This window comes from Corvus kubaryi, unplaced genomic scaffold, assembly GCF_017639235.1.
Source record: "Corvus kubaryi isolate FWS band 111438036 unplaced genomic scaffold, C.kubaryi_AGA036_p1.0 37396, whole genome shotgun sequence".
In the NCBI taxonomy this organism is placed as follows: domain Eukaryota; kingdom Metazoa; phylum Chordata; class Aves; order Passeriformes; family Corvidae; genus Corvus; species Corvus kubaryi.
In genome coordinates this window covers 22746054-22759115 of record NW_024581135.1, presented here as the reverse complement: position 1 = coordinate 22759115, position 13062 = coordinate 22746054, and the positions used below count along the sequence as shown (strand labels likewise).

The window sequence follows — 13062 nt, the reverse complement described above, 5'->3', positions numbered from 1 at the left end:
AGATGTGCTGGCTGTCACAAACTCCAATCAAACAGAGTTCATTAAGTATTCCTCCTCCCTCTGCTCACTGACTTTGACAAATCAGGGAGCACTGTTCCCATTCAGAGTTTCTTATTCCCATGTAAGATGGGAATTACAAATTTGGATTTTCCAGAACAAGCTCAATAAAATATGAGCAGGATTCTATTGATAAACTTGCATGAATAAAACTGGTGACCAAACTGCAAGCATCCTCCTCTCTCTTTTCAGGAATCACACATTTATGAGACAGAGGATTTAAGCACCACCACCAAAGCAGAAAAAGGAGTAGAAGGGTTCACTTCATATTTTGCTGGCAATGAATACCTAAATGTAGAATCACAGAATGATTTGGGTAGAAAGGGATCTTAAAGACCACCTAGTTCCAACCCTCTGCCATGAGCAGGGGCACATTCCACTAGACCTGACTAAGCTGCTAAGAGCCCCATCCAACCTGGCCTTGAACACTGCCAGGGATGGGGCAGCCACAGCTTCTCTGGACAACGTGTTCCAGTGCCTCACCACCCTCATAGTGAAGGATTTCTTCCTTATACCTGATCTTAACCCACCCTCTATCAGTTTAAAACCATTACTCCTTGTCCTGTCAACACACCCTTGTAAAAAGACTCCCTTTAGGTAATGACAGGTGCTATAAAGTCTCCCTGGAGCCTTCTCTTCTCCAGGCTGAAAAACTCCAGCTCTCTCAGCCTGTCTTCATAGGAGATGTGCTCCAGCCCTCACAATTTGTGTCAGAAGTTGCAATTCGAGTCCTCAGGTTTTTCTGAACTTCTAATGCCATACAACCCAAGGTCTGAATTTCAGCATCTCCTTTTTTAAGCTTCCTTTTGCCTACTATTTCTTAGTTACTGAAAAATCTCCTAACATTATCTGGCAGTAACATCAAGGCATAAGAATAGTCCTGAAAACTATACCTCATGCAAGATTAATGCCAGAAGTATAAACAATAAAATGCTACTATATTAAAAACCATAAAAGATACCATAAAGATAGAAACTGAGATGAAATTTCTCCCTCTGCTCCTTGTTACCATTCACAAATTATAAACTCAGGTAAGGGCAACTCAGTATTTGTAAATTCATTAAAATAAAAAACACTGATTCTGAGTCATCTACCATTTAGACAGCAAAAATATATTGTGATATATTTATACATAAATGTTATCCCCCAAAAAATTTTAGCACCAGTCATAATACTGTCATTATCACAAATAAATATACCTTGAGAAAGTTTCTAACTCAGAAAACTGAATTAGAGCACCCAAGTTCTACTCAAAAGTGAGACTTAGTGGTTTTCCATTGAAACTTTTCATTAATATGTATATTGCCACAGAATGAACAAGGAAACTGAACTTAGCCACTTTTTTTTTAAGGCACTTTAGGACAATTTCACACCCCAACATTGTAAAGTATTTTGTTACCCTTGACATTTATTTTATCTCAATACTGACTTTCGATTTCTGTTGCAATTTCTTTTTCTTCCTTGAGAGGAGAAATCACTCCAGCTGTAAGGACAACAGTAATTTTCTTAAGTAACTCAGTTAACTTTTTCAGCGTTCTTCAGTCCTTCACAATAGCTGGTAAATCAGCATTTAGGCAACTATGTGTCAGTAACCTCAGCCAAGATGCCCAAAGCCATTTACACAGAAGAGAAACTCCCCCGCCACATGCAATACCTGTTCCAAAATTAATCAACACCAGGAAATAGCAGGAAAATAATTCTTGAAAGACTACCAAGCAAATACACTAAGGAAGTAAAAAGGACTTGTAAGGTTAATTGCATTACTGCTACATAGCAGTAGCAATGACACCTGACAAATATGTTGTGGGACAGTTTCCCAACTATAAAAATTCTAAAAGGCAGCTTAAAAAGGAGCGGGGAAAAGCACTGTGGATATTCAGTTGGAAATTGCAGTGTTCTGGAAAGAAAATTACAAATTCATCCTCATTGTGTCTGATTTTTAACAAGCATCCTGAAACATGAAAATTGTATCTATTTTACAAAGCAGGGCTTTGTAAATTTGGAAAACTTAGGAGGGTTCCTTTCCTTTTTTTTTTTTTTTTTTTTTAGTCTCTACAGCTGCTTAGGGCAGTTGTCTCCACTTCCCCACCACTCCAGTAGACCCTCAGAAGACAAAAGGCTACATAGAGTAGAAGTCTATAGTAGAAGCTTGAAATCTACAGTCCATTCCTTTCAAATATTTATGTTTTAGCCTTTGAAATTATTTGTAAAATGTCTATTCTTTCTTATAATATTTTCATCTATAAAAATTAAATGGGAGACCAAACCCACCAAAGTACCAGTACTTAAACACTGATAAATGCCAGTGACTACAAAGATAATATGAGCCATCACATTTCCAAGTAAGCAAAAATCTAAGCCATGATAGGGATCATTTTCAGTTTCCTACAAAGTTTAATTTCCTCAAATAAAACATTCACCCTCTTAAACTGAACAAAGGTTTTAAAAACACACCACAGTTGCATCATTATTTGATTATTTAATTCATAAGTACAAGCAGTGGTTGGCAACAAGAATGACAAGCACTAAGTACACACCATACAAAATATAAAGACAAATTAAAATCAGCTGTCTGGGAAGCACACACAAGTCTGAGAATACTGGAAGCTTCACTCTTCCTCATTTATCTTTTAATGGAAAAATTTGACATTAGCTGAAAAAGTATTGATTTTCTGTGCTGTAACCTGTGGGCAACTAAAGATTTGAAATTCATTTTTGCAGCATACCGAGATTGCTTAAAAAGAAAAATTTCAAAGAGGTCTGCTTGAATTACTTTCCAGGTCCCACAACACATACAGACATTTATTTCTGTTCAGACTTGTCCTTCTAAATAAGAAACTTGCCTTTGGAAGTTGCACCATTACGTTTAAATCTGCTTCAGCATGGTTGAGATGTATAACCCACCCTGACAGAAACACCAACCTAAAGTGCAAAAATATTTCACCTGCTGCCATTAAGCAATGGCACCTTACACTGCTTCTAGGCATAAGAACTGGTAGAAAAATAACATATTTTCCTTGGTATGCTTACACTGTGACTATCCAGGCCTTCTGTTCTCCAATGTTTTTTCCTTTTATACCCCACAGCCCCTGGAAGTACCCCCCAAGGACCTCCTGAGATCCTAAGGACCTCAGGAGAAGCACACAGGAGTGGCAGCTGGAGGGAACAAGGCATGGAGCATCATCAGCCTGGCCAAGGGGACATGGCTGTGTCCCCAGGAGGAGCAGTGAGCCTGGGCACAGGGCTGGAGTTCCAAGAGGAGTGAATTAATGGGTGGGGAGTGACCTGTGGAGGAGAGACAGAATGATAAAGAGGGCAAGAGCTGCGGAAGATGTCTCAGCACTGGAAAGCCAAAAATGATGAACACACCCCTGGTGCATTTGGCTTTAAAAAATTGGTTTCAAAATAAGTTTGTACTCATTACATTGCTTTATAAGAAACTAAATTTCACCTCCAAACAGATTTAGCCAATGTTGGTGGTTTTCTCAGTGTTATATCACACAGCTATGACACATTTTTCATGGCAAACTATCCAAGAACCAGCCAAGAAAGCAGAACTATGTAACTATGTGTTCCTCAAGATATCTGCAGCCTAAAGAGCAGTTTGTTTCCACTAGTTTTCAGCATGGGAATGCTGCCATAGATGTTGAAGTATAAAATCTCTGAAGCTGCCATACCCTTCACAAGCATGTTCTGTGTTTCTCAGCACTGAGCACAGTGCCCACAGCCAGACAAAGCAGAACAGAAAACAAAAACACAGAGCTTACCTTTGAACCTATGCAGTGGCATCAAAAAATAAAAATTCTTTGTTATGAGATACTGCCCTTCTTCCAGAGAGAGCTATGAGCCTAATGTACATCAATCACTGCCTAAATAGTTCTGGTTTACTATATGTAAAACCCCTTCAACTGATGTAAACTAGCATACTTCTGTTCCCCTCAAGGGAAATTCACCATGTTTATCAAGTTATTTTTAGTATCTACCTGTTTTTTACACAGCATTATTATTCCTTACTGCATCTTTGAAATTATTTTTACTGACTTGCTACAAAAACACATGTTAAAAAGAATGAAGAAAATGTAGAAGATTCTAAAGTCAATGTATTTATACTTTACAGAAGAATTCTGTGTAACTTTAAAATAATTCAAATAGTCACTAGTATATAGAATAACAAAGAGATACAGCACAGGTTTATGACTGGTATTTGATAGCTTTATGCAAAATGATTGAGCTAATGTGCTCACAAAGTTAAGAAAGCATAGAAATCTGAAAACACTGAATAAATCTTTAAAAATGCTGAAGAACATTGAGGGGGAAATCCAGTAATGAATATATCAGAAGGTAATTACACCAGAAATACCATAAAGTGGCAGGGAATAATAGTATCTCCAGCACCACAAGCTGGCAGACAAGGGCCAGTACAACTCTGGGCTGGGCAGGCAGCAGGAATCAGAGCTGGAGGCAACAATCCTTCCTTCCCTGCCCCGTGCACTGCCCTCGTACAGTGTGTTAACAGTCTGAGTAACATTCCAACTATTAGAATGTGCACATGTCAGAGAGGACAAGTGGATATTGGATCTATAAAGGTCAGAAAACTGGGAGGAAAATGAGGCACTCAGGAAGGCACAAAACATCAGGAGAACTATGAGCAGTGATCTGTTGTTACACAGCCTCTGCAGAACCTGTCTAGGCATCTCAACTGGAAACCTAAAACCCAAGGGTATTAAGAAAAATATCACAGCTTTAGGAAAGGCCACGTGATTACAACATGGCCTGTTATCCAAACTTAGTCTTTGTAGATTAATGTTACATTATTTTGGCCAAAACACTTTGAAAACCCGAAGAAATTGATGAATAGGAATTCATAAATTTTAAAGGCAAAAAATCTGACACTCTCTCCTCTTCCTAATGTAGCTCACGAAATTTAAATATGTAGCAGGCAGAGACACACACAGCAGCTCTTATGGAAAGGGTAGGAGCTATGAACCCAAGCTGCCATGTCATTGCTACATTTCAGAGCATCTGCAGATCCAACCACAACCTCTGCATCACCAGAAATGGAAATTAAAAAGCATATCATCGATTTCTTCTGAAGCTGTTTCTATCCCTTAAACTCACAGATACTACACAACCACGCGGAGCTATTGAAGAGTCCTGTAAGGGTTGGTCAGCTGGGCTAATTTTAACCCTCATTTCTGACTTGGTTTGAGGCCTCCCCCACTAAACCTCAATCCACATCAAAAGAAAGCACAACCATTATTGTATTAATTAGAGACAGAAGCCACTCTTGTTATTAATTGTAAGCTCTGTCACAAAACAGTATTTATGGTGACTTGGCAAGAGACAGAGTTTGCAGCTACTAAAGAAAATACCTTGGTTTGATTTTTTAAAGATTATTTTGCATTGCAAATAGTAATTGCATTGCATTACATGTCACTGAATACTGCAAACTGACCATGGGTTTTATATGGAGGCTATGCTACCAATTATTAGCAGAACCGAGAAAAGCCTGCTCAGTGGAACAGCATATAATTTACATTTAGCTTCCCACAGCATATTTGTACACCCACACAATATAGGTCACAGTTAAGAGAACTCTTGGTTTTTTCCCTTTCAGTCAGAGAATGCATTATTTTTGCCCATGATTATGTCACCCAAGAATATTAAACCAGGTAGCAACTATGACCTGCCCATTCTTCCTAGTAGTTACACAGAGAACACAGCTGTCAGGCACAAGTGAATGTGGAAAGACAACTTGTATTTAGCTGACAAGAAAGGGGCGGGGGGGGGAAGGAGATGGATTTTATGCATTCTTCAACCATTCCACAGAAAGAAAAAGAATTTGTCTGGCTACAGAGCTGACCAATACTTTACATCCAGACTCATCATCTGACTACTCTACAGCTCTACTTCATACCATTCCTATCCTTCTGGTTTTGGCAAACATCTTATGAAGCTAGTTCTCCAGAAACAGCATAAACCCCAGAAACACAGACTTTAAACAGAAAAGCAACATAACTACTTACCAGAGGGATGTGTATGTCATGGTCACATTGGGGTCAGAGGGACCTCAAGACTCAAAACCAACTGCTCCTTTCAGATCTCAGCAAGCTGTTTTATGCTGAAGCTTCTTCCTTTCAATTAAGTATTATTTCCATCATTAGCCACTTCCTTTTCACCCAGCTGACCCACTCTACTCTGAAAGAAACATTTGTCACTAACCTAACCGCTCCAGCTTCCCATTTTCAAGATGAAAGTCCCTTCATCTGGTCCATTTCTTGCCATTTCTGTAGCTCTCCATCAGTGATTCTGCCCTTTCCATTTTCCCTAGATCTATCCTTACCAGGTGACAACACAGCTAACTGGATCCCTAAATATAAACATATAAAAGAAAATAAGTTGCTCTCCACCATTTTCCATTAAAATAAATTAAAGAAATTTTATCTTGTGGCCAAAATCTCAAAAATCATATTCTAAGAAGATGAGCCACAGTCTCTCTTGGTTAATTTCTCTCCCACTTCTCCTATAACACTGCCATTTCTTTCCAAACAAGGTTGAATTTTATTTTCAAAGGCAGAAGGGAGAAACAGTTAAACGCTGTTTTCCTGAACAAGATCAAAAGTGTGTCAGGCATCCCCGAGTAGGTCAGCTATAAAAATCCTCATAAAGTAGAAGTGGGGGCAAGAGTGCACTTGCAGTTCCACTGCAGATGCAGGTTGACCACACAGAGGACAGAAACAGTAATAGCAGAGGTGAAACGGGAAGAAGAATCATCAGCCTGGAACCATTCCTGTAGGATGTTAACAGAAACTTCTCTTGACCCAAATTCCATTTAACATCACCTTATTCATACTGGGTTTGTCACAGGGGAAGAGGTTGGGGTAGCAGCAAGAATTGACAGATACCACTGCATCACATAATCTGAATAAAACAAAGTCGTGTTTTATGAAGCAGGATGAATGTGGCATTTCTATTCCAGCTTGTCTATTCCATGATACACACAAATCAAGGTCCAGGTGACTCTGCCACAAGAGACCCTGAAGAACAGAATGCTCACTCCAGCTGCTCAGTATGTCCAAGTGCTGACCCGTGGCTTGGACCTCACACCAAGCTGCTCCCTTCCAGCTCAACCTTCCAAGTGGCAGAGGTAGGTGCCTGTCCCTTGTCATGCTCCCCTACACCTGGCTACTGCTTTAATTCCTTTCTCATTTATTTTTTATTCCTTTCTCATTTAAACCATCAGCATGAGCCATGGAAGTCTCACCAATTCCACTGCCCATATCTAAGGTCAATTAGCAGCCACCATCAAGGTTCCTGTAACTGTTTGGTCTCCCACCACAAACACATTACAGGAAACAGGAAGTTAGGAACTGCTACAGAACAAAGTTCTTCTACTGTTTGTTCATTTTCCAGGATTGATCAGGTCAGCTACCGCTGGACAGATGTAGCCAAGGCCTCCTGTGTCTGAGCAGGCAGGCTTCACTCCATGGCACAGGTTTCATTCAGACTCTTCTTTGGGCAACCCGAGCTTGTTACATTTCTCAACAGAAAACCTGTCAGTTCATCATCTGAAAAAGTGTATCACATTCCAAGACAAGGCTTCTTGAAATCGATCTACAGATCATTCTTAGATAAATGTTACCTACTTTGGGTTGACAATACCAGATATAGGCCCTACTGTACTGATGTAAATGATCCAATCATTTTAATACCCCTACATCCTTCCCAACCATAATTCACTAATTTAATTGGGAATAACACAGACTCTAGAAAAGCCTCATACCAACAGAACAGCATTTGCATTAGAGAGTGGGCCTACATTTGATACCACATAGGGATCTGTTAATCCAGCTTTTAAGTAGAGAATCCACCAGGACATTTGCATCTCTGCTAGAAATGTGTAAATCAATAGGGACTAAGCATGATTTTTGTGATTTTCACAAATTTCATGAGAACCGAAAAGTACTGGGGGGTTTATGTAGTTTATAAGCTAGAAGCATTTCCATCTCTCAATTTCCACTGAAAAAAAAAGGGAAAATAAAACTATTTCAGCAGCATTACGAATGTAAGCAGTCAGATCACACTGTGAGAGATCATAACCAAGACTGCTATCTGCTAAATTCTGGGTAAATTCAGCTTATCCACCTGATTCTCAGCATCCCAAAATAAGGAGGAAAAGATTTGTTGGAATGGGAAGAGGGTCTAAATTCAAAAACTGTGAAATATTTGATTGAGCAAAACAGAACCTTTAAGATATGCCCAGGGACAGCACTCTGACAGAAATACAGATATCATCCTCCAGCAAGAAGACAGCAAGTAAACCAAGTTTCACAGAGGGAAATTAGGTTTTTGGTAGAAAACCTTATCTTTGAATCTAGCATGACACCTGCTAGTTAAAATTCTTGCAATTTTGTATTAAACTCACAAGCAACTAGAGACTTCCTTTCTTTACACCTCAAACTAATGTATCCATTTTCTCCTTTAAGAGAAGTGCTCTCAACTAGTAGTAAAATATATTCCCCTTTAAGGAACTGAAAAAAAAAATAAAAAAGGAAATTATTTAACTTGGTTTCAAAATACAGCTGCTCTGTCTGCTACAGTGAGGCATTTCTAAGAATCATTATAAAGCTCTCCTAATCTAACCATATTACAACTGCCATGCATTCCAGACCCATCCTCTTACTCTTCTTCAATCTCCAACTTACTCTTCCTACTCTTCCTTCAAAGCTTCTCTTTTTAAAGTTATAGGTAACAAGTAACGACATACAATCTTTTTTGGTTTCTGAGTTGGTGATGGAGGGGCTCACACTGAAACCATTTAAGCAACCAGTCTGCAGCTTTCTCAGAAAGACAAGCTTGGAAATTCACCATCTCTCTACCTGCTGCTACCACCCATAACTCTATATAGCCCTCAGCACAGACACATTTCACTTGGAACCAGTTTATAAACTATCTGGAAATTCCATAGGATTAATACATATATGCCAGAAAAAAATAATAATTCTGAGTGTCTGAGCACTATCTATTTTTCACTGTTAATAGAAAATTAACAATTTTCTGGGTTTCACCTATAATGACAAAACAAAATTATAGAATAATTTAGGTTGGAAGGGCCCTTTAGATATCACTTGGGTCAAATCCCATTAAAAAAGGAAAAACAGCAACAAAACCAACCCTGTTTTTCCCTTATTTAACAATTGTATTTTGGTATTGTTCTTTTTTTTCCTCCCTTAATCTTAGCAAGTCTATGCAGCCCAGAGGTTTCCCTAAAAGACTGACTTTCCCTAAAAGTCTGACTGTCTGCACAGGGTAATTTTTGTGGTATTCTCCCATCTTCCATTTTTTCACATTTAGCTGTTCTCCCTTTCGCTGGTTTATCAGCTGTCAGCACCAAAAGGTTCTTCCATCCTTTTTCAACTCTTTTGAAAGGAACAACACCAAAAGAAAGAAGACACACTAGAAACACCATTTACTAGCACATATACAGCACTGGCATTTAAAAAACCCCAAACTTCTAACTTCCTCCATGTCTGTATTCTGACTTACAAGAAATAGCTGAAAGTTGTAGGTTTGTATTTACAGCTCAGAAAATCATGGTATGGAGATGGTGAAATTAATTACAAACATAATAACACCATTCGTAGCATAAACTCTACTAGTAGGGCCTAAGACAACAGCCATAGGATATGGGGTAATGGTTTTAAGTTAAAAGAGGGTAGATTTCGATTAGATATAAGGAATAAGTTTTTTTAAGATGACAGTAACAAAACACTGGAACAGTGAGGTAGTAGATACGCCATCCCTGGAAACATCCAGGCCAGGCTGAATGGGGCTCTGAGCAACCTGATCTAGCTGAAGAATGTCCCTGTTCATTGCAAGAGGCTGGACTAGCAGACCTGTCAAGGTTCCTTCCAACCTAAACCATTCTGTGACTCTATAACTACATATTCCTTAATATTTCATAACATTACAACCAAACGCAGCTCATGTTACCTGGCCCCTCACTATATAGCTTTCTTTTCACTAGATTTGTGGAAGCTGGAGTTTCCTTCATATGACCAAAGCCATATTTTAAACTTGCCAGAAATCCAACATCCCTCAAACAGCCTGAGGATGTTTACTTTCATTTGTGTACTGTACCTGTTGCTGTTTCCTTCAACACGTATAAGGTTGATATGGCAAATTCAACACATAAACAGCAAAAAAAGTAAGCATTTACTTTAGTATTCCACTGTGAAGGATTTTTTTTAAGCTCATTAAACTTAGCTTAAGAAAGAAACACAAGCCTGAAGGAAATTCTTGGAGAAATTCCTTTTTGAAGTATAATTGCCCAGAGTAACATTTCCCACAAAAATTATCTACAGAAACCGCTGCCTTTTCCCATACCAGCAGAGTCAAAAGCTTCAAAACCAGAAAGCAGTTAGTTACAAGGAAAAAAAAAACCTCCCAGAAATCTCTGGGAATTGTTTGAATTCTTCATTGTTTTAAAAAAAATTTAGAAAATACAGGAGTAATGTACAAGTATTTGCTACCCTACACATGAGGCAGAGGGGCTAATTAAACCATCAGGACAGGCTCACTGTATACACACACATTACAAATATAAACACACATCCTTAGCAGTGAAGCACTAGCAATTCCTTCCCGTCTCCCACTGCAGTGACAGCAGGTTCCCCAGCGTGGCACAGGCACAGGAGGCTGACTAAAGTCCCTTAAGAAATACAGCCCTCCTGAGACAAAGCCGCATGGTAAAGAAGCATAAAATCTCAGGATTCTGAATGGTTATATTAAAAACAAAACAAAACAACAAAAAAAAAAAAAAATCCAAACCCTTGCTGATATCACATGCATTTGGAGAAACAAGAGCAAAACCATTCACTTCTGTCACACTAAGAACATCAGTAGACCATGGCTCAGCTGAAATGTCCAGCACCCAGGGGTACACACATACACATATCACACACACCTGTGCCAGAGGACTAAAGGAAAATGAAGCAGTAGAACACTCCCTGCTTTCATCTCCAGAGCAGACTGGAGGAAGAAGTAGCAAAGGAGAGCAGTCCCACGTCCACCACCATTTGCAATAGAGCAGGAGGCCAGGAGGCATTCCCCTATTACAGAAGTCACAGAGCTTTACCTTTCCATAGCCATGGTGGCTTTGTAATAGTGTCCAAATGGCTGCTCAGATGCACAGTAACTCTCACACCTGTGAGTTGTATAAATGGTTGTTGGTTGGTTTGGATGGTTGTATAAAAAACACATCCAAGCATATAAATAGGCAGAGTACAGCCCTCCAACACCAGCACTTGGAAAAAACCCCACACATGCTCCTACAAGTATATGCGAACCAGTGTTCACAACGCAGACATTTAAGAATAAGCTCCCAGAATGGGCTAAGAACAAAAAATTGCCAGCAATAAGCAAGGCTGCAGACAAGGCCCCCAACAGTACAGCTCTAAGCACTACGGAGGATCTGGGAACACAACAGCAAATTAATGTCAAAAAGCAATCTTGATGAACTACAGTACAACAAAAGGTACCTCTTTCAGCCCGCAGTAGCAAGGGGAAATGTTTAGGGAGACTTCAGTAACAAACCCTCCAATATTGTTTTCCAGATATATATCCTGCCATGTACTTAGAAAGAAAAGGTTGTTTAAATATAAACCCTTAAGGGTTTTCAAATAATCAGTGTTGTACACATCTCTGTTAATTTATCTATGATGGAAAGAAAAGATAGTCTTCCTGTGTAGTTTTTAAACAAAAACAAAAGAAAACCCTATTTATTATATATACATAGAAATGCTTCACTAAACATATAAGATCCATAACAACGACATCTGCTGAACCTCTAAAGGTCAAGGTCATGTCATTTACACCAAGATAAAAAAGTCTAATTAGAGTATCTATGGCTGTACAGGCAAAGGCTGGTTATTAGAAAAGAACTATTATAAACCAAACACAATTAGACTGTACAGAAACCATTAGATATTTGATGAGATTTTAATCTTTGAGCTGGTATTATTCTGCAAGTTAATCATCTAGAGAAAAGAAAATCTGTTAAGAATGCAATTAAATGTACTAGTTCCATTAAAATTGAGCTGATATAGTTAATTGTAGTCCTAAAATAGCAATTTCCTCACACCTTCACTAAGCATTTTTTTCATCTACTGAGTAATAGTCTATTTAAGGAACACTTTTCACTTAAACTCTCAAATAAGATTTGTGAATACTTTTGTTCTGTCACGCTACCCCGTACAAGTTACACTGACGTTTGCTATTCGACCTTGGCTTCCTAGTTTGCTCTGAGAAATCCAGCAAAGTCTTTTGTTTCAGTTACTGTTAGTCCACGGTACCTGCATTGCTGAAGCTTTCGGGAAGAAAATCACCAATCTATCCTCCCAGCACACGCCGGCAATTAGAAACTGACATGAAATGACGAGCCAATGGCAAAACTCACGTCATACAGTCATTTTAAGCATCAGCACTTCTGGCAAACACATGATTTCCAAACATTAGTTTTAATGAACCCATACATCTTCAAAGTACTTGGAAGGGATTTGCAGCCTTGCTAGCAAATTGGGAATACAGGCCGTTCCTGCCTTTTTTTGAGCGAAACAGAATTAAAACAAAAAGGTATCCTCAGAGTACATCAACTTGGCAATAGCTAATCTGCAACTGAATCTCACAGACCACAGAGTTTATTGGAGCATTTTAAATTGCTCTGCAGAGAAGGGCGGAAAAATCACGACTTCGGGGAGCGCCAGGGAAGCCGGGGCTGACACGGGCGCATCTCGCTGCGCGGATGCCGTTACGTAACCCCGGCCCGGCCCCCCCGGTCCTGATGCTCCGGCTGCGCCCCGGGGCCGCAGAGCCGCGGCCGGGCCGGGCCGGGCCGGGCCACAGCCCCAGCCCCAGCCCCGGCCCGCCGCCACCGCCGCCATCCCCCCAGCAAGACCAGACCGAGTCAGCCCCGGCTTCCCTGGCGCTCCCCGAAGTCGTGATTTT

General features: G+C 39.6%; 1 protein-coding gene across 5 annotated transcripts in view; it reads right to left on the bottom strand.

Annotated features, from left to right (window-relative positions):
- OSBPL6 (oxysterol binding protein like 6) overlaps positions 1–13062 on the bottom strand; it is a 102139-nt gene that overhangs the window by 88569 nt on the left and 508 nt on the right. The window lies entirely within an intron of this gene.